The following is a 16,472-nucleotide window of genomic DNA, read 5'->3' on the forward strand; positions in this document are numbered from 1 at the left end:
AGTGCAGAGTCACAGGATTATATGTTCAGTGCTTGTAATGTTTGTGATATGTGAACTGAACCTCATTCACTCTATGTAAGAGGAGCAGCCAAATATCCAAAATGTAAAAATGTTAACATACTGAAACAAGAATGCTAATGGTTGTTTATAGCATACCACACTTTGAAAACGGACATTATGATATTCATGGAGGAGACAACTTATATTAATACTCAAGAATGTTGAATCAAGAAATTAAAATGTCCTTTAAATCACCAAACTCTTTTTAATAACTTTCTGGAAGTCTGGTGGAATGATAAATGCTCAACAACTAAACAATTACACAAAATTTCTATTCAACTAAGACAGAATACTGTAATGAGAAATAGGAAAGTTTTCAGGATGTAGGATGAAACCTGACATCAGGAGTGCAGAATCTTCATTACTGGCTTATAAAGTGACAGATGCAGGTAGACACATAGACATGAGTCAAGCTTAGTGGTATAATTACAAAATGACATAATTAGGAACGCAACCTCAGGTATTTGAAATGACCAATAAAAGAGAGATCACATTAAATGAGAGAGCTTCTGGAATTTCACACGATGGAAAGAATGAAGATCTGGTTTTGCAACATATTTAGTTAGTGATGCTGCTTGGACTATGAAAACATCTTTATCCGGGGTTCTGTTACTTTCTACCTTTCTATTTCAGGAAACGCCCTGCTTTCCATTCCGCTCCAGGGTGCTGCCCCGTACTACCACAGTTGTCTACTTTTTCAGTGAGCAGCATTGGCTTACCTGCCTAAAGGCCACACTGACTGTCACTGCTTGGGGAATTCACCGCAACTGTAGATTCAAACAGCAACCCATGTGTCACAAGCCCACTCACCTTTTCCTCACCTGCTGTCTCTGCCATTTAAGTGACACTTCAGCCCTTTAGTAGTGCTGAATGCTTTGAGGAAACTATGGTGAAAGTTTAATAAATACTGGTTTAATTTACTATGGATGTTTAGATACTTTACTTTTGCTCTCTTTATAATGTGCTTAATTATATAAATGTATATAATTATATTATCAGTCCCTCCAGGATCTTGCTAGGGATGCAGTGATCATTTTCTTCCCCAATACCAATGCTTCATCTCAAGGTATCTGCCAATCCTGAGCACTGAATAAATAACAGTGCCCTCTTCCTGAATTTTAAATCTTAGTGTGTGGAACTTTTTTGGAATATTTGGGACTTTCATGTAAATCATCCATCTTAAAACCTAGACTACCGCAACAAGGATCTTTACAGCCACAACTTTAAGTTATTATTAGAATACACAAGACTGGACTTCACAAAATGGCATTATCATTAATATAATCGTGATCAGTGTGCTACCTTGTTTATTATATCTATTCAAAATAATTCAGTTTTTCTTACCAAAGGTCCAAACCCCTTCAGGGTAGAACCCTTCTGATTTTGTGCCAGTTTATTAAGGTTCAAACCCCTTTGGGGTAGAACCCTTCTGAGTTTGGGCTGGTTTATTAGGGTTCATACCCTGAAGGGATTAGAGCAATTCTATTTTTGTGCCGGTTTATTATTAGGGCCTGAGTACTGAGTGGTGCAAAGGCCCTATTGTATTTTGAAGAATTATTATTATTATTATTTTCATTATTATTATTATCATTATTATTATTATCATTATTATTATTGTTAGGGACTTAATGGTGCCTGGCACTTAAAGTGTGAGGAACCTGTTGTTTTTATAACGATTATGAGGGCCTGAACACGAAAATGCCAGGAGCCCAACGGTCTTGCCCCAACGGTATTGTTTTTGTACAGATTATTATTATTATTAGGGTTCAAACCCCGAAGGGGTACAACCCTTCTAAGGTTGTGTTGGTTTATTATTATTTGTTTTATTTTCTTCTGCAGCTCAAATTGCTGTGAGCTGGAATGAGCTAAAACCATGAAACTTGGCACAATAACTGGAAATGATGTACTTGTGTTTCCCAAGAAATATGAGCCCAATCGGCCAGATGGTGGTGCTGTAATTAAGCCACGAAAAGTAATTTTTCGAAAAGGCAATGCCACTCACACCCTAACTCTGATTGACTTGAAATTTGACACACAAGTCCAGCTCAATGTGCTCTACAAAAAAGCCTCTTGGACCATAGAAGTCTGCCATGATGGATTTTTTGCTAATTTGCATAAACTGAAAAACAGTAAAATGAATAGAGTTTTTTGAATTTTGACTCTATCAACACCAAATTTGGTATACGGCCTTGCGGGACTGAGATACAAATTTCTATCACAAATGAGCAATATCGAAAAATATGGCCCCATTAACTAAGATATCTTCATAAAAGGCAGGGCTTAGCGAATATTGGCCATAACTAATTTACCGTTTGTCCAGTCATCATAAATTTTGGTACATACCTTCAGTCCATGATTGGGTAAAAGTCTACCAAAGCATTTTGAGCCTGACCAATAGAAGGTGCCAAAAAAGCCTCAAACACGTATTTGAAAACCAGGTGGACAGAATTTCACCAGTTGGTGAGCATGCTCTGGGGCATTTATGCAAGTGGGCATGACCTATCACATATTTTCTCATACCTCAAGATGCCTTTGAGTAATCCTGATTAAACTCACAGGAGACATTCCTTGCGATGTCCTAAACATGCACACCAAGTTTTGTTCAAATTGGAAGAAGTGGGGAGGAATGGTGGAATTTTGAGTGCGCAATTATTGAAATGCTGCATGCTTTCTGATGATGAAACAAGTGTGCGATTAGTCTCACTCCTTTAAACAGAATTAAACTAGCTGAAGTGACTGCTCACCTTTGTGAAGCCTGAAACCTGATCATTTTTGCTTGCGGCATTAGTTTTGGAAGATTGAGCTCCTTTCTTCTGATGACCACAAAAAGGTTTGAACCCGCAAATCACCACTCGTGGCTATATTTGTTGCTATTATTTTTCTGCCGCATTTTCTAAAATTGCCATGAGCTGGAACGAGCAAAAGCCATGAAACTTGGCACAATGAATGTCACACCTCTCACACTGTTTGACTTTAAATTTGACACACAAGTCCAGCTCAATGTGCTCAACAAAAAGTCTCTAAGACCATAAAAGTCCACCATGATGGAATTATTGACAATTTGCATAAACTGAAAAACAGTTAAATAAATAGAACTTTATGAATTTTGACTCTATCAACACCAACTTTGGTATACAATCTTGGGGGATTGTGATACACATTTCTATCATAAATGAGTAAGATCAGTCAAAAAACATGTCCGCCATCAACCAAAATATCTGGGCAAAGGGTAGAGCTTAGAGATTACTTGCCATAACTCATTCACTGTCACTGTGGTCTAATTGCTAAGTTAGGATCTGTTTATGCTCAGTATGCTTGGTGACTTCATTTGGGGTCCTTTCACCCTGTCCTTTGGGGACAGGATAGGGTGGGTAAGTGCTGCAACTTTTATTTTCTGTATTTTACTTTTTTTACCATGTTGAACAACTGGAGTTTAGACTTACTAATTTCTACAATTCTTTACATATTAATCAGTTTCTCTCCACTCAACCCTTGTTACTCACTTGTATTCCAACTTTGCAACTCCTATGTCTGGGTCACTTAAACTCAACACTTGAAACATCCAAGGGATTGGCCATGTATTTAAAGGAAAAAATACGACATAGCACTGCTAAAAGAAACAAAGATTATCTGATACAGAACATTTGAAGCTTAGGAGAGACTAGGTAGGCAGAGTTTACTTCTCTTCCCATTCAAAGAAAAAAAGGTAAAGCCATTCTCATAAATAAGAACCTTCCTTTCATTTTGGAACACAGAAGAAAGAATTCAGAGGGGAGATTCATTTGATGCATCAAGTTGATGCATTTGCATATTAACCAACATTCGACACCTTGCCCAGAACAATCTATCACAATTTTGCCTTGGTGATAAAAATTCTCTACTGCTCCTGCTGTGATCTGGGAAGTGGCTAAAGCCACTTTTCATGGACACTTTATCTCCTATAATTCTTATCAGAAAAATGTCCTAGAGGGCAACAGGAAAAATCTTGAAAAAGCAGTTACTAGGTTAGAACAAATGCATTAACAAACACCCACAGTTACAAATTTAAAAGCATTAGTGACTGCTAAGACCAAACTCAATATGGATCACACTGGTCACATGTGATCCATAATACTTTTCAATAAACAGAAGTACTATGAATTTGGTAGTAAGTCCAGTTGCTTGCTTGCCCATTAACTGAAAAATCAGAACAATGGTCGCTCAATTAACATGATAAGAACACTGTGTGGCAATGTCTCGTGTGATCCACTGACTGACAATAGAGGAAGTCTAGGCTGTGATCCAGGCCATGCCAAATGGGAAATGTCCAGGCCAAGATGGGTTTCTATTAGAATTTTTAAGAATTTTTGGCTAGAGATCCACCCAATTCTTATGCCACCTATGAGCAGTATTTGGTGACATTCCACCCTCTTGGAGATATGCTTTCATTAGCCTACTCTTAAAAAAAGACAAAGATCCCTTGGACTGTTCTTCATGTAGACCTATCAGCCTACTCAATGTGGGCTACAAAATAGTTGCAAAAGTACTGGTTCATAGACTTGAAAACGTGCTTCCTAAATTTTAAACCTGAACCAGACAGGATTTGTGAAATCCAGGTATGGCACAGATAATGAATGTTATGCACTTAATGTCATACCAGTGTTTCCCCTGTATTCATTCAGCAGCAGCACAGACAGAAATTTCGGCCGATTATTAATATCAACAGGCTACTAATGATTTTCACTCATACACTGTGCGAGCACAATAACACCCTACGTTATTGTGGATTTTTTTAGTCATCCTCCCTCTCTTCATTCTTCAAAGGACATCTACGTGAAAGGTACAAGAATAGTGTAGCTCCGTTAAGGAATAAGGCATTGCGTCTGTGTGTGTGTGTGTGTGTGTGTGTTATAGTAAATGTGAGTGTGTAATTGCGCAAGTGCAGAGAGCGAGCGGCAGAAACGTGACGTGAACGCGAGTGGAGCAGAGACAAAGGTTAGCAGTAAGTTGTCAATCTGGCAGTAAATGTACAGTACAGGCTGTGTGTCAGTTAATTAATGCTGTAGCTCCTCAAGACAAAGAAAATACTCATCTATCGAAGGGGGTTAGCCCCAAAATTAGCGATAAAGCATTAGCTTAACTTGACCGTGCTAGCAATTTTCATTTTAGTGTCAATCTCAGCTGCTCTTTAACAGAAAACAGAGAAATGTCTGGCTGATGAGTGTTTTGAGTTTTTCAAAACTCAAAACACTCAAACCCCCCCCCCCCCCCCCCCCCCCCCCCCCCCCAACCTCCTCCACACGGCTGCCACTCCAAAGCAGTCAACATAGAGGAAACACTGCATACACTATCTTAACACTCATAAAATTTGGCTTAGGCTTTAGTTTTATTAATATGATTAAAATTCCTTACTCTGACTCTTTGGCCGAGGCCATCGGAACTAATCCCAACATAAACGGGATCACAATAGGTGAAGAAAACCATGTTATTTTCTTATTCGGGGAAGTTGTTCTTCTGTATCTAAGGAACCCTGAAAAATCAGTTCCAGCAGTTCTGAACTCTATAGCCTTGTTTAGTGCTCTGTCAGGTTAAAAAATTAATCAAGGGAAATCTGTCACTTTGCCCTTAAGAATTGCCCCCCAGAATATGCCACAGTCTCCTTTTCAGGTGTCAGAGAGGGGTTTCAGGTATTTGGGTATTTTTGTCACTCCTGATTATTTGAGACTAATTCCTTCTAATTCAAAAAATTCAAAATGATTTGAATAAGTGAACCTCCTTACCGACTTCCTTCCTTGGGAGAATCAATGCCATAAACATGAACATCCTTCCCCAATTAAGCAGCAGTGGTAGTAGTCTGAGCAGCATTCAAAATTCTTTATTATTTGTTAGAGCAGCGTGTTGGGGCTACTGAGGACAGTGTGCAGGAGTTTGTTGCACAGTTTCAACAGCTAGAGAAAGACAATTGGACAAAAATGAAGTTGATGACTTGGACAACCAAAGCTGATCTTCTAATCTCCACTTTGTTGGAGTTCAAGAGTCCACTGAAGGCAATGATATCATCGGCTTCATGTCCCAGCTGATCCCTCAGCCTCTGGGATGAGACAACTTCCCCTCTCGATCAATCACTGAGAGGGCCCATCACTCTCTGACTGTCTGACAAAGTGACAGAGCCAGTCCCAGGTCTATTATGATCAAACTGCTTAACTTCCAGGATAGGGTGAAAATCCTTCACCTTGCCAGGGAGAAAAAGAAGCTAGAGTATAACTGGGCTCCCATCTACATCTATCCAGACTCAAGGGCCAAACTGACAAGAAGGCGCCAGAGCTTTGATCTTGTTCTCCTTCTCCATTACCCTTGCATACTGTGTGTTATTGTTGATGGCCAATAGCAGTGTTTCAGCTGCCACAAACATGCTGAAGCTGCCCTCATGTCTTCTTTGACTTCTCCAGTAAAATGGTTACCTGCTGAGATGAGGCTTATGACTAAGGCTGTAGCTAATCGTAGCACCCCAACCCTTAATCTAACAGTCCAACAAACTGGCTCTTTTTTTTTCTCCAAAAGATGCGACTGCGCTACAGTGATGTTAATGCCCGTGGTGTTGTTGATACTGTTCTTGTGTTTTAGTTGTTGTTGGATGCAACAGGTATTGAGAACTCTCAGTTGTCGCCTTAATTGAAAGCAATTGTTTACGTCTTACCATCACATAGCTAATTGCGTCACTTCATCCTCTTCTTCGACATGTTAGAGCGTGCTAGCATATTACTACTGCCCCTAGCTGTCAACATTAAATGCTGCTTGTGAAGTATTTGCTGCTTGTGAAGTTATTTTGTTGAGTTACACTTTCTTCTTCTTTTTCTTATTAATGCAGATTGAGCCTTGAATTTAATAGATGGTCTTTACCTTCACAGTTCGGTTTACTCACAGAAATGCCCTGGGTTAAGGTGTCTGGGGTTGCCGGGCCGTTTTTGAAGGGTGTGGTTGCTTTGTATTTATATGATTTGTGTGTCTGTTTTGCTGTAACTAATGAATCTTGCAATATTTACAACCTGGTATTGCATTTTTGGATCTACTACTTTCGAACCTATGTTTGATCAGTGACAGTACCATTGATAGATTTTGCTTCTAGACTGGATGATGTTTATGGATTAAAAGTCATTCATTTGAATATTATTTTTGATTTGATTTATTGAACAGGACAGTGTGCAGAATTAAGCATAAATGATGCACTGCACCAGAGTTAGCTTGAAGCTAATTTGCATCTGTAGTCCATTACAATCAAAACATACAACAGTACAACAACAATAGTACAAAGCAAAAAAAAAACCAAAAAACCAAACAAACAAAAACAAACCCTGCAAAGAACACACCATACAAAGTACAAAGCTACACACAACAGCACATCACATACACCCACAATGTCAATTAAAAATTAATAATGTAAACTAGGCTCAGTGGTCACACAGTTGATTCGTCTTTAGTTGATTTTTTAATTTGGCCTTGAATGTATTGATAGAACTACAGTTCTTCATATAATCAAGTAGGGCATTCCACTGAGTGGTGGCTTGCACACAGAAAGCTGACTGCCCAAATGCAATGCAACAAAATGGTATGGTACAATCTTGTATAGAGGATATTCTGGAGGATCTAATAGAACTTACTGAGCAAGTGTACACAAAGTCACATAGTGGATGAGGGGCCAAACCATTTAAAATTTTATAAACTAGGCACAAATTTGAGAATAATCTAAAATTCTTTCAAATATTTTTTAATGTCAAAAATAACACTAAATATCCATTAATTCGGAAATCAATAGCATTTGGGAGTCCCTGTGCAGTGCTGTTCCGGTATGTGAGTCTACCTCTGTGTCGTTGCCTGGGAAACTATTGGTAGCATTATTCCATTAAGGAATAGGGCATTGCATAGTATGTTTGCATAGCGAGTGGGAAAGAGTGAGCGGCAGGAAAGTAATGGTGGATGCAAGTGGTGCAGAGGAAAAGGTTAGCAGTAAGTTGTCAGTCTGGCAGTGAATGTACAGTACAGACTCCAGTGTAACAATTGATAAATGCTAAAAAGTCAAGTCTGTTGTTTCCCCAAGTGCTGGAAAAGTGAAGGGGGTTAGCTCCAAAGTTAGCAACAATGGGTTAGCCTAACCTGAAGACGCAAAACAGGGAGAACAGAGAAATGCGTGAACCACTGAATGGTTTGATGAGTATGAAAACAATGAGAATCATATGCCTTGTGATATGCCATATCGCCTTCACAGTCACCAGATCTCAACTCAGTTTAACACCTGTGGGAGATTTTGGACTGACGTGTTAGACAGTGTTCCCCACCACCATCATCAAAACACCAGATGAGGGAATATCTTTTTGAAGAATGGTGTTCATCTCTCCAGAAGAATTCCAGAGACTTGTAGAATCAATGCCTAGGCTGAGGAACACAATTCTTCAAAAAGATGACTCTCACCTATGTCAAGAGGGTGTGGAGATTCACATTGGAATAAAAGTGTGCATTAAACAGCCGGACAGCGCATGAGAGAGACTGAACTGTTTTTGTCCATGGCTGTGGCCATGGCTGGTGCTGTTAGCAATTTATAGTTTTGCCAACAGTGAAGACAGCTAAGCAGTGGATCCATTTCTGTGTCAGGAAGGGACACTAGATGCCTCCTTTAAGTAGCGAGGGACTGGGGACTAGTAAGTGCCTTTGCCTGTGCTTCACGGGGCTGTTATCATCGGGACTCCACACATCACCCCACACTGTCATGCCATTTCAAGCAGGTTGTCTGCTGTCACTGTTTTGGCATCCCAGTTGCAGCAAGTGTTTCTGTGGGCGCCTCCTAGTTTTACAGGAGTCCATGTTCACGCCCCACAGGGAGATCTTATCGCCAGACCGGGCAAGATAAGTTTAAAACACTGTCATGTTTAGTCCTCTAATGCCAAGTCCTCTAATGTTAGCTTTTTGGAGAAAAAAAAAGCTTCTAAAAGAATTACAACCTAATCCTAATATCGTTATTAAAAAGGCAGATAAGGGTGGTGCCATAGTGGTATTGAATACTTCTGATTATGTTGCAAAGGCTGATACACAATTGAGTAATGATGCTTCCATGTGAACAGTTCATCATTGACAGAATATTAAATAAAGCCTTAGAGATGGAGTGGATTACAAAGGCTAAATATGAATTTTTAAGAGTAGAGCATCCTGTCACGCCTGCATTCTTTTTACTTCCTAAGATCCATAAGAGACTAGTGATTTCACCAGGAAGACCCATTGTTGCAGGGAACAATTCTTTATCTCAACCACTGAGTAAGTTTGTTGATCACTTGATCTTTCATGCCCAAAGTCACCATCCTAAGAAAAATGCTAGCCAACATCCCCTATGGGCAGTTTGTAAGGCTAAAACATACATTTAATAAAGATACTGATTTTGATGTTAAAGCAAGAGAAATGAAGGCAAGATTTGACCATGTTATTGATACAGCTATCAACAAATTTAGTGCCCTAAATAGAGAACAATTATTTTGTTCATCTCATAAACTGAAAGACAACTGAATTTCTTTTGTAACTGAATACAGTACTAACTCTGGTAAGGTTAAGAACATTATCAAAAAACATTGGAGTCTACTAAAATGTGACCCCTCTTTGCAGCGTATTTCTGCCTCGATGCCAAGGTTTTGCTATAAAAATGGTAAGTATATACAGGACTCTTATTGTGAAATCTATGTACAGAGAACCTAACATGAAAGCTAACTGGCTCCCCGGTAGAAAGGGTTCTGACCTGCCTACAGCTTGGGGTGGTCCTTATTGATTGATGTGCATTTTAGTACAAGGTTACATTAGTGTGCAGTATACTGTTTGTTGTGTGCGTTGTATTGTGTGTAGTGTTTCTCTCAGGGTGTATGTAAAATTTACCCTAATTCACTTTTAGTGTTGTGTGTTGTAGGGTTATAGGGTGGCTGCCTGTGCTTATAGGAGTTGACCTCTGTGGGGACTATTTACTGGGGTGTTTAATTGTTTTAATGAATTGATATTTTTCAATAAAGGCTATTTCTTTATTCAGACACCTGTCTCTCTGATAAATAGTCTCTTGCTTCTGACACCGGACCAGACCAGGTTAACAAAGATAGTCGCAGCGTTACACCTCCTAAAAATCTTTAACAATAAAAGTTTATTACAGTAATTCATTGGAAAGTACTATCTTAATTTCTAGATAGTACATAATTAAACTTAGGCTGTTACCAACATAAACATTGGATGACTAAAATTGTAACTTGAATTGATGGGTAATAGAGGTGGTGTTTCTCAGAATTGGTTGCCTACTTTCCTTGGAAGTACGCATCTTATATGTGAGTCTTTACAAACCTAAACCAGTCACAACTACACAGTACTTAGTTGAGTTGATGGGTAACAGTGGAGGTTTTTCTTAGTATTTCAGCTGTAGTTTCTCTGTATTTACCTACTTATTCCTAGTTGTAATTACTCAATAATATACCATAACATTATTTACTGGGTAAATACTTAGTAATTAGGGAACTGTAAAAGGAACAGGTTACCAAATCAGACAAATTGTGGAGGCTGCATTCTTTCCAATCAGCCATCATCCTGGAAGGTGATGGCTGATTGCTCCATCTGTATGTGCTATTTGTTTCCTGTCGTATTTCTGTACAATTTATATATTTTTGTTTATTTGTTTTTTCCTGTTCATTTTTACATATTGCAGTGTCTGTTGTTGGTTTGGGGTGGGATTTTTCTGTTTTGTATGTTTTTCTGTTGTTTATGTGTTAATTCTAAGTGGAAAATCTTGATTCCCATGTTACAAAACCTTGTCTCAATTTCCTCCTCCTTTCTATATTTTTCTTCACTTCTTCTTTCTCTTTGACTCTTTCTCCCTATTCTCCTCCTTATCCTTATTTGCAACCACTCTCCCCTTTCCCACCTCACTGTGGTTTGCCTCTGCTGTGATGATTCAATGTAGAAAGAGATCATGTTCCATTTGAACATGTGAGAGGTTAGTGGGGGAAAAGCCAGAGTAAGAAAAAAGGGAGGAGTGGATTGGTGAAAAGAAAAGAGGAGGGGAAGAGATTTAAAATATTTTATGAGAGGAAGAACACAGAGACAAACACCTTTGACAGTTTGTCCTTTATTCTTTTTTTTAAGGGAGGGTATAAAATTTCTGGTAAGAGAGGAAAAGGGCTGGTTTTTAGATAATTGTCCAGCTGACTTTCTGACTCCATTCCTCTTCCAATGTAGACCCCCACTCCTTCAGACTGAAAACTATTGCCTCAGATTGCAAGTACCTTACCACCATTACAGACTGATCATCCTCTTGACCAGATTTACTAAGAAAAATGCAGAGCTCAAATGTGCGCTGTGGTTTCATTAAATTTACAGCAGCAATCTGCGTGTACTCAGCACCTGAATTACTACGGCTGGAGCTCATTACATAGTCAGCTCCTCAACTGATCCTGAGACTGGCCTTCAGACACATTCTGCAGGTTCAGCAGACGCAGTTTGGCTGTGGGATTTTTGTGAGATCATCAAGATCAAAAAATAAATAATAACCTAATGAACTTCATAACAAAACTTGATACATGCTAGCATTAGCATTGTGAGCATGTTAGCATGCTGAAGTGAACACTTAGTTCACAGAGCTGCTAGCATAGCTGTAGAATCTCACTTGGGGATGGCGTTCGATAGCATTTTGTCAAATTCACCCACTACTAAATCCACTTATCAAATCTGAATCCTTTCGAATCCCTTAAAAAATCTTATTAGCTCACCTTTTAACATTTGCAAGAGGGCTAAAATAACTATAACTCAAAGATGTTTTTGTTGGCAGAGACACTTCACTTTTTAGTGGCAGCCTAATTAACATTCACAATCTGTACCTACAACCTGAAAATGACATGAGCAGCATAATATATGCAATATTGATTAAATGTGTCTAACACATTAAAATAACAGCTGTAGCCTACTGTACTTCACATTAGCTATGGAGGTAGAGAAGTGTATGAAAATGTATGTCATACATTTACGTACAGTACAGACCAAACGTTTGGACACACCTTCTCATTCAAAGAGTTTTCTTTATTTTCATGACTATGAAAATTGTAGATTCACACTGAAGGCATCAAAACTATGAATTAACACATGTGGAATTATATACTTAACAAAAAAGTGTGAAACAACTGAAAATATGTCTTATATTCTAGTTTCTTCAAAGTAGTCACCTTTTGCTTTGATTACTGCTTCGCACACTCTTGGCATTCTCTTGATGAGCTTCAAGAGGTAGTCACCTGAAATGGTCTTCCAACAGTCTTGAAGGAGTTCCCAGAGATGCTTAGCACTTGTTGGCCCTTTTGCCTTCACTCTGCAGTCCAGCTCACCCCAAGCCATCTCGATTGGGTTCAGGTCCAGTGACTGTGGAGGCCAGGTCATCTGGCGCAGCACCCCATCACTCTCCTTCTTGGTCAAATAGCCCTTACACAGCCTGGAGGTGTGTTTGGGGTCATTGTCCTGTTGAAAAATAAATGATGGTCCAACTAAACGCAAACCGGATGGAATAGCATGCCACTGCAAGATGCTGTGGTAGCCATGCTGGATCAGTATGCCTTCAATTTGGAATAAATCCCCAACAGTGTCACCAGCAAAGCACCCCCACACCATCACACCTCCTCCTCCATGCTTCACGGTGGGAACCAGGCATGTAGAGTCCATCTGTTCACCTTTTCTGCGTCGCACAAAGACACGGTGGTTGGAACCAAAGATCTCAAATTTGGACTCATCAGACCAAAGCACAGATTTCCACTGGTTTAATGTCCATTCCTTGTGTTCTTTAGCCCAAACAAGTCTCTTCTGCTTGTTGCCTGTCCTTTGCAGTGGTTTCCTAGCAGCTATTCTACCATGAAGGCCTGATCCACACAGTCTCCTCTTAACAGTTGTTCTAGAGATGTGTCTGCTGCTAGAACTCTGTGTGGCATTGACCTGGTCTCTAATCTGAGCTGCTGTTAACCTGCGATGTCTGAGGCTGGTGACTCGGATGAACTTGTCCTCCGCAGCAGAGGTGACTCTTGGTCTTCCTTTCCTGGGGCGGTCCTCATGTGAGCCAGTTTCTTTGTAGCGCTTGATGGTTTTTGCGACTGCACTTGGGGACACTTTCAAAGTTTTCCCAATTTTTCGGACTGACTGACCTTCAGTTCTTAAAGTAATGATGGCCACTCGTTTTTCTTTACTTAGCTGCTTTTTTCTTGCCATAATACAAATTCTAACAGTCTATTCAGTAGGACTATCAGCTGTGTATCCACCTGACTTCTGCACAACACAACTGATGGTCCCAACCCCATTTATAAGGCAAGAAATCCCACTTATTAAACCTGACAGGGCACACCTGTGAAGTGAAAACCATTTCAGGTGACTACCTCTTGAAGCTCATCAAGAGAATGCATAGTGTGTGCAAAGCAGTAATCAGAGCAAAAGGTGGCTACTTTGAAGAAACTAGAATATAAGGCGTAATTTCAGTTGTTTTACAGTTTTTTGTTAAGTACATATTTCCACATGTGTTAATTCATAGTTTTGATGCCTTCAGTGTGAATCTACAATGTCAATGGTCATGAAAAGAAAGGAAACTCATTGAATGAGAAGGTGTGTCCAAACTTTTGGTCTGTACTGTATGAGAGCAGAGAGTTGCAAAGTCAATCAAATCATGGTCCGCTGTGTCGACCGTCTAGGCACTGCACAAAAGGACCGCAAACAACCAAGACCAATAATTCTCAAATTCAAATACTACACAATAACACTATACCCTCATGTACTATATGTTAAAGGGGAGGAGAAAATATTAAGAACACTTTTCAATATAATGCACTTTGGTACACCATCACCACCCACTACGACCTCCATAATAAACATAAAATAGAATTATCACCTTTCTGACAATGTCAACAAAAACTGCTTCTTAAAAATGTAATTTATGGCAAAGCTGTTGTATTGGATTGCATTAGTTTGCATGGGTGTTCCTAATAAAGTGCTCAGTGAGTGTACGAGTCCATATATGAATTGTAATTCATTTGCAGTTGTTCACGTTGTATAATAAAAAATCCCATTTTTGGGGATATTTCCTAAGTTAATTGTCCAAAGACATGCAATGTAATTCAGTGCACCAGAGCATCTGCTTGTTCCATTATCCAACTTTTACAATGCAAACTGAAACAGGAGGTCGAGTGCCAGAAACGGAGACAGCTCACCTTCAAAGTTAAAGTTGCTTGTTTTGAGGTGTGTTGGCTGCAATGCTCAATTTAAGGAGAGCTAAACTAAATAAATAAACAAATAGCCTAAATAATGAACATAATTCATAATTTCTTTTACACACTTTGGAGATAAAACCATGTAAAAGGAAGCAGAGGCAGTGAAACCAACCCCCTGGATTTTAAAAGCAAACGCACCATGTATGTGTGTTTGTGGTCTTGTGTGTAGGATTTTATTGAGTTAACCTCTCCAACAAAATACCGTTTAAATAGTTTACCTGCCCACCAGCACAGCTAATTGTTAGCTTCAGAAGAAAAGCAACACTAGCAATGCTAAATGGTTTGTCGGGGCACGGTTATCAAAGTTAGACCATTCTTCATGAAATTTCATGAAGCAAACAACATTATCTCTTTAGCTTAATTCACATTAATTAAGACTTAGCTGGAATAGGAGGTATACCAATGTCAAGTCAACTAAGGACTGCACTTCACATTTGGGGGTGGCTGTGGCTCAGGAGGTAGAGCGGGTCATTCACTAATCGGAAGATCAGCGGTTTGATTCCCGGCTCCTCCTGTCCACACGTTGATGTGTCCTTGGGCAAGACACTTAACCCTAATTGCTCCTGATGGCTGTACCATCAGTGTGAGAATGTGTGTGAATGATTAGATTTCCTCTGATGGGCAGGTTGGGACCTTGCATGGTAGCCCCTGAACCCATTCAGTGTATGAATGTGTGTGAATGGGTGAATGTAGTGTAAAAGCGTTTTGAGTGGTCGGAAGACTAGAAAGGCGCTATACAAGTACAGTCCATTTACCATTTGGATAAACTAGATAGCTGTTTTAGCAAACAAATTGCTGTTGTATGCTAACGTTACCTGTTTATTATTATAAGCTGTTTTGCACCTCATTTGGATATTTATTCATCTGTGTGAAATGTCTACATTTATGGTAGAAGTGAATTAACTGGACTCTCTTCAGTCATCTATGTAGGGGTATTTTTACATGCATTTTTGATTTATTGAACTCTAGTGTGGTCTTTGTGTGTACATTACCAGCAGTGTGTTTGTGCATGCAGACTACAAAGTAAAGAAATGTTCTAAATAATATAATAATTGGTAGGCTGATGTATAAACTCACCCCATGACTGCACCAGGATAACCTGGAAACAACCAGGGGGAAACTAACAGCTGGTAAGTAGAGAGTAGTCCATCATTCAGACAGTGACACATTTAGGTTGTTTTGGCTCCAACATATTTGATTTGAAATGAAACAATGAATGAAAACTGTTTGACACCAAATATTAGATACCATGACTATAGTTTGTTTTAATTGGTCAAATGATCTTTGTTCCACTAGAATTGGAGGACTTCAGTTACAATTTAAACCTAAAGCTACAATTCCTACACTGGTCATCTGCGGATGTACAATCAATCAATCTATTAATCAGAGTCAACAGGAAAGATTAACTTCATAGTCAAGATTTCATTTCAAGGCCAATGGCTGAAAGTACAGAGAAATTACAACAGAACCAACAAATAAGTGTCAATGTTAATTTAGTCTTTCTTGAGTAGTTGTAGCAGTTGTATAAATCAAACATTTGCTGGTGCACAATTTAGTATTACATCTGTGGCTCTAATAGAGTACACAATATGTAAGGACTTTTTCAGGCAATTTGCCTGAATTTCTTCTGGCTTTACTCCTTTGCACCACCACACTAGCTTCCTTCACCTTGTTCATCTGTTGCAGGCTGACAAGATGTACCACTGCTCAATTTCAATTTCAATTCAATTCAATTTTCAGTTTTATTTATATGGCACCAAATCACAACAGTAGTTATCTCAGGGCACTTTTCACATACAGTCAGTCTAAACCGTACTCTTTATTTTACAGAGACCCAAAATTCCCTCATGAGCAAGCATTTGGCAACAGCGGCAAGGAAAAGATCCCCTTTAACGGGAAGAAACCTAAAGCAGAACCAGGCTCTACGTGGGCGGCCATCTGCCATGACTGGTTGAGATGAGAGACAGAAGAGAGGGCGAGGGGAGAAAGACACATGATAACAACAATGATAACAATGACAATTATAATAATAATAGAAGTATGATTAATAATAATAATAATAGCAGGCGTGGGTGTCAAGCAGGACCATGGGGGTCCCCACGGCCATGATCCATGAAAGCCCGCGATCCATGG

At 39.3% G+C, this 16,472-nt stretch overlaps 1 protein-coding gene across 2 annotated transcripts in view; it reads right to left on the reverse strand.

Moving 5' to 3' along the window:
- amot (angiomotin) overlaps window positions 1–16,472 on the reverse strand; it is a 111,715-nt gene that overhangs the window by 59,915 nt on the left and 35,328 nt on the right. The window lies entirely within an intron of this gene.

This window comes from Thunnus maccoyii, chromosome 13, assembly GCF_910596095.1.
Source record: "Thunnus maccoyii chromosome 13, fThuMac1.1, whole genome shotgun sequence".
Taxonomy (NCBI): Eukaryota; Metazoa; Chordata; class Actinopteri; order Scombriformes; family Scombridae; genus Thunnus; species Thunnus maccoyii.